Source organism: Ornithorhynchus anatinus, chromosome 3 (assembly GCF_004115215.2).
Source record: "Ornithorhynchus anatinus isolate Pmale09 chromosome 3, mOrnAna1.pri.v4, whole genome shotgun sequence".
In the NCBI taxonomy this organism is placed as follows: domain Eukaryota; kingdom Metazoa; phylum Chordata; class Mammalia; order Monotremata; family Ornithorhynchidae; genus Ornithorhynchus; species Ornithorhynchus anatinus.
This window is the reverse complement of record NC_041730.1, coordinates 102,982,494-102,988,755: the sequence shown is the minus strand read 5'-3', so window position 1 is coordinate 102,988,755 and position 6,262 is coordinate 102,982,494. Positions and strand designations below refer to the sequence as shown.

The window sequence follows — 6,262 nt, the reverse complement described above, 5'->3', positions numbered from 1 at the left end:
CATTCACAGAACTATGCATAGTCACCAATGCAGATGACTTTGATGCAGACCTTGTAAATAAATTAACTCTTAAATGCAAATAAGGCCTTCCCATCTTCAAAGCCCTGTAAATGTATTTCTCTTATTAATTCCTCTCTCTGCAACTTATATCCCAGTCAATCAATCAGTGGTATTTCTTGAGAAGCGGTATGGTGTAATGGTTAGAGCACAGGCCTAATCATTTGTCTGCTGCCATTTGTCTGCTGTGTGACCTTGGGCAAGTCCCGTAATTTCTCTGGGCCTCAGTTATTGCATCTGTAAAATGGGGATTGAGACTGGGAGCCTTATGTAAGACAGGGTCTGTATCCAACCCAATTTGCTTGTATCCACCCCAGCACTTAGTACAGTGGCTAGCACGTAATAAGCACTTAACAAACACCACAATTATTCTTATTCTTATTATTGAGCACTTATTTGTGGTTTGAGCACTCTCCTAAGCAGTTGGGAGAGTACAATACCACAGAGATGGAGGACACAATCCCCCAAGGAGCTTACTATATTGTGGGGGAGACAGGCACAAAATAAATTCTAGATAGAGGAAACGGCAGAGTAGAATGATATATGTACATAAGTGGGGTAGCAGTGGGGTGAGTATCAAAGTACAAACCCAAGTGCGTAGGTAACATAGAAGAGAGGATGAATAGGGTGGGGAAATGAGAGTGTAGTCAGGGAAGCCTTCATGGAGGAGTTGATTTTAGTAGGGTTTTGAAGATGGGGAGAGAGGTGGTCTGTCAGATATGAAGGGAGAAGGAATTCCAGCCCTTCTGCACAAACTACATACTTGCATACTCACAGTGACCTGTAGCACTCCTGTACGTATCCATTTACATACCCTATTGTCTTAAGGACCCCTCTCAGGATTGCACCTAGAGATTTCTAGTACTCTACCAGTCTTGGCTTTGGGATGGAGAGTCAAGCAGTGGCATATTCATTCCATTCCTAGCTTGGACAGTGGCTAGCAAGTGGAAGACAATCTGCTACAAGCCAAACTCACTTGGGCTGGGCAGCAGTGGCATAGGAGCATTGAGATTGTAAACTCAATTTTACTGCATGGAAGAAGGCGATGGTAAACCATTTTCGTATTTTTACGAAGAAAACTCTATGGATACACTCTCAGAATGATTGCAGATGGAGGTGAGGTGTTCTGGGAGAGATGCGTCCATGGAGTCACTATGAACGACAGCGTAAGACAAGACAAAAATTGTTTTAACACGAAGTCACGGTACATACTCATTTTTCCGTCTCCCTTTAGTCTGTAAATTATTTCTGTCTTTTATTCCTGCTAGGGTGTAAGTGCTTGAGGGTAAGGATCCTGTCTACTAACTCTAACATAGTCCTTGAAGCTTTTAGTACAGGGCTCTGAACATAGTGGGTAGTTAATAAATATTCTCGATTAACTGATTCTGTGAACATGAGTTCAACTTTTCAGGAGGATGATGCCAAACAGTGTGGGAAGGAGTGTGGGACTTAGCATAGCTTAGTGGATAGAACATGGACCTGGGAGTCAGAGGACCTGGGTTCTAATCCTGGCTCTGCCAATTGCTTGTTGTGTGACCTTGGATGAGTCACTTAGTTTCTCTGTGCCTTTTTACCTCATCTGTAAAATGGAGATTAAGACTGTGAGCCCCATGTGGGATATAGGATGTGTCCATTCTGATTTTCTTGTATCTACCTCAGAGATTAGTACAGTGCCTGGCCCAGAGTAAATGCTTAACAAATACCATTTAAAAGAAAAAAAAACAAAAACAACTCCAAAAAAACCAAAAAAAGACCCTTCCAAGGCGGTGGCTGTTGGCAGCTGCCATCCATTGTCCAGGGAGAATGTTTGACCCTCAGAAATATGTCCTAAAGTTGGTAATGCATATGGAAAGGGAGGGCAAGGCCTGGAGAAGCTGTAGAAGGACCAGTATTCCATGTTAAGTGGAAAGTAGCTGAGGGAGAGAAGATAACAAAGAAAAAGGTTGAGCGAAATGATAGTTGGGATAATGTTAGGAGGAGAATATTTGAAGAGAAAAACAAAATCCAAACAGGCAAAAGAAAAGACAGACCTTTCAATATTGCTTGTTTAAATAGCACTTTTAAAATTTAACTGTACCTGGGAGAGATTTTTGAAAAAAAAAAGTCCTGTATTTTTTTCTATGTCGATATTCCTCTAAAGAGCTGACTACATAATATGTACAAAACAAATACTGCAAATAGAGCATGCGGTCCTTTGATATAAAGGCCATTAGAGGGAGCATTTCAAAGAAAAAATGCTATTACAGAAGTGACACACAGTATCAACATCATACTTAGTGTTTGAGCTTTGGTTTTTAAATGGTTGTCCTACATCACTCCCCATTACTTTGCTTCCTGATAATTTGTGCTTTCGATAATTTCTGCCTTTAAATATAATTAGACATAAAGGTCACCAATTTGGAATTGGACCAGGAAAATAGTAATCTAGTGCACTTATTCAAAGTTAGTGACAGCTATGTTTGTAGATCTTAGAGCAAAGTATGTGTCTGGGCTTTTTCAAAGAAGTATTTTCAGTAACAAGTTGTCAGTGAAGTCAGTAACTAGTGGTTCAGTATTAGATACCACCCACCCTCATCTGTAACCTCCTCCTCCTCCCTCCCTCTCCCTAGCCTGGTGAATGACACTCAGCTGAAGACAGCCTCACTGTCACTGCCTCTCAGTTCGTTCCTCCGCTACACTGGTTTTAACTAAGAAGTCTTCTGTGCAAAGTTATTTTCTACCCACGCTCCAACAAGAGTTGAATTTTAATTGTGTTTTCCTTTAGGAAGCAGCGGAAAGGTAAGATCCAAGTTTTGGGGTAAGAAATTGGAAGTGAAAGGATTCAGTCCTTGGGTGCAGTCTTGACTGCTTCAGGGAATAGATTTAGTTTAGTTTAACATCAAGTGGTTGAAAATGTGAAACGTTTTTTTTACAGATCATATTATTTTAGAAAACTGCAGTGCTTTGACTTTGTGCTGAGAAATGTAAACTTTCATGCTAATTCTAGAGTTATAAATAACCAGCAACTTCTTGCCAGGGAAGCTAGTAGCCAAGATTGTGCTTTGCATTCAGATAGGTTCTGGCTATAAAAAGCCCATTGGAGGAAAAGATAAGATAAGGCCTGGATACTCTTCTTATGCAGGGGGAAAGGAAAGCAAAGATAACGAATTTATGTAGAGAAAATATGTTTTTTTCAAGGGAGAGGTTAGTTATGGAATTATTACAAAAGGCCAATTACATTTCTAAACCCCGTTGAAATTGTGACGTTTCTCTAATGAAAAATTGTGTAACTCTTGCTCTGGTCACCCTCTTTGTTTGCAAGGGCAAGTTTCCACTAATGTAGGGGCTCCTTTGACAGTCATCTAGAGTCTGTCTCCAGAAATCAGAGACCCCGCTTAGTGCTGCATATGTGAAATCAGGATGGTTTATTAGACTATGGTAGGATCATTAAAGTTCTCTTTCTAGTGCTTCAGGTGACAAACCAAACGTAATGTAAGCTCGTTGTGAGGAAGGAATGTGTCTGCTAAAATGTGTTGAACTCTCCCAAGTGCTTAGTACAGTGCTTGGCACACAGAGAGCACTCAGTAAATAAGAATGATTGATTGAATAATAGCAGCGTAGCTCAGTGGAAAGAGCACGGGCTTCGGAGTCAGAGGTCATGGGTTCGAATCCCAGATCCGCCACGTGTCAGCTTTGTGACTGTGGGCAAGTCACTTAACTTCTCTATGCCTCAGTTACCTCATCTGTAAAATGGGGATTAAGACTGTGAGCCTCACGAGGGACAACCTGATTACCCTGTATCTATCCCAGCGCTTAGAACAGTGCTCTGCACATAGTAAGTGCTTAACGAATACCAACATTATTATTATTATTATTGAATGCTTACTATATGTTAAGTACTGGGCTAAATGCTGGGGTAGATGCAAGATAATCAGATACTGTAATCCCACTCTTTTTCCAAGTGTTTGTCCAGGCCACAGGGCCATTTTATGACTGTGAGTTTCCCCTCTAGATTAGAAACTCCTTGAGGGCAGGAAACAGGTCTACCAGGCCTGTTGTATTGTTCTAGCCAACGTGTTCGGCACAGTGTTCTGCAAATAGTAAGCACTCAAGAAATACCGGGGATTGCTAGTGGTCCAGTCTGCCAGATCACTGACTGGAATGCAGCTGTAACTCTTGTTTGGTGGCATTGGTCCTTATCCTGTCACCAACTTCTGTAGAGCCTGGTGGGGAAAGATGCGGGGGGGAAAATCACAGCTGCAGTTTCACTTCTCCATGACATGGCACCAGTACTATGACGCAGTCCATCGGAGGACCTGGGTTCTAATCCCAGATCTGCCACTTCTCTGCTGTGTGACCTCGGGCTAGTCACTTAACTTCTCTGTACCTCAGCTATCTTATCTGTGAAATGGGAATTAAGACTGTTAGCACCATACAGGACAGGAACTGTATCCAATCCGAATGGCTATCTACCCCAACACTTAGTAAAAGTCCTGGCATATTGTAAGGCCTTAACGAATACCATTAAAAAATGGACTTTGTCCATAAAAATCATGTGTGCACTTCACACAGGCTGCATCCCTGGCAACCTACTCACTTCTAACACCCACTGTCCCAGTGGAAAAAGGAATGCCAGGAGACGAGAGAGTGTGAGAGTGTGAGACAGTAGAACTAAGTTCCACAGTCCCCTCGACTGAACTGTCATTTACCACAGGAGACACCATCATCCTGCTGCAGATGCAGGAACTCCCCATCAGGTGTTACAGGTATTTATTGAACAGTCACTTTGTGCAGAGCACTGGACTATGCACTTGGGAAAGTATGATATTATTACAGAATTGGTAGACATGTTCCCTGACCACAGTGAGTTTAGCCTAGTCACTCTTTGGGATCAGTTCCTCTTATTTCCAGGCAAGAATGGCTCCGGCTGGGCAGTGGGTAGACCCCTGATGTGGGCTCTTCCCACCAGTATTTCAACATTTCCAGATAATAATAATACTAATAATATTTGTGAAGTTCTTACTACGTGCCAAGCACTATGGCGGATACAAGATAATTAGGTTGGACACAGTCCCTGTCATCCACTGGGCTCACTTTACGATGAGGAAACAGGTCCAGAGAAGTTAAGTGACTTGCCCAAGGTCACACAGCAGGCAAGTGGCAGAGGCAGCATTAAAACCTAGGTCTTCTGACTTCCACACTCATGCTCTTTCCAGGCCTTTTCTCAACAGTTTCTCCCATATTCTCCCTGGCCCTGGTTCCTTTCAGTGAATTTTCTTCAGATGAGTCTCTTGTAGCCATTCCTATTTTGCTTGGATAAAGTTTCTTTTCCTCCCAGTTTAGCTCTCTTGGTGCTGATCAGTCTGGAAGTCCTTCCCGTTGATAATTGGTGGCTTGGGGATGCCAGAAGCCATGCCCTTCCCATTGGTAACTGCTGCTGGCTTTGTGGACTTTGGATACTGGCCGTGGTGAGATTGGGGAGCTGGAGGAAACAATTTGAAACAATCTTTGTCAGTCTGGGGGGTGGTATGATTCTTGAGGAGCTCCGAGTTAGGAATTGCTGCCCATCTACCTAACAGCGAGTTGCCTCCTCATATGGCCAATACTATGAGCAGTATGGCCTAGTGGAAAGAACATGGGCCTGGGAGTCAGATGGTCATGGGTGCTAATCCTGCCTCTGCCACTTGTCTGCTGTGTGACCTTGGACAAGTCACTTCACTTTTCTGGGCCTCAGTTCCCTCATCTGTAAAATGGGGATCGAGACTATGAGCCCCATGTGGGACAGGGACTGTGTCCAACCTGATTTGCTTGTATCCACCTTAGGGCTTAGTACAGTGCCTGGCACATAGTAAGTACTTAACAAACACCATATTTATTATTAAAAGCCTTAATTGTCTATCGACTCTGTTGTATTGGACTCTCTCATGTGGTTGGTACAGTCTTCTGTGTCAGTGCTCAGTAAATACCATTGATTGATTGATTGATTAATAATTAAATGCTAGGTATCAAGCTTTCCTTTTGTGAGTTTGTGATCTAAATAAAAATTTCTGCCAAACAATTCAGTTGGGAAGGACACAAATTCCTAGTTGAAAATCACCCCACTGACACATTTCATTGGTATCATATTTCAGTTTTGGAGTTGAAATTGGATATGGTGTGGCCTACAGGAAAGAGCACTGGATTAGGAGTGAGAAGACCTGAGTCCTACTTCTACCCAGCTCTATCA

General features: G+C 42.6%; 1 protein-coding gene across 1 annotated transcript in view; it reads left to right on the top strand.

Annotated features, from left to right (window-relative positions):
• Window positions 1–2,682: 2,682 nt before the first annotated feature.
• Window positions 2,683–6,262, top strand: part of CTNNA3 (catenin alpha 3) — a 1,377,490-nt gene continuing 1,373,910 nt past the window's right edge. Inside the window, 1 exon segment of the mRNA XM_039911548.1 lies at window positions 2,683–2,835. The gene's annotated coding sequence lies outside the window, so the exon portion shown is untranslated.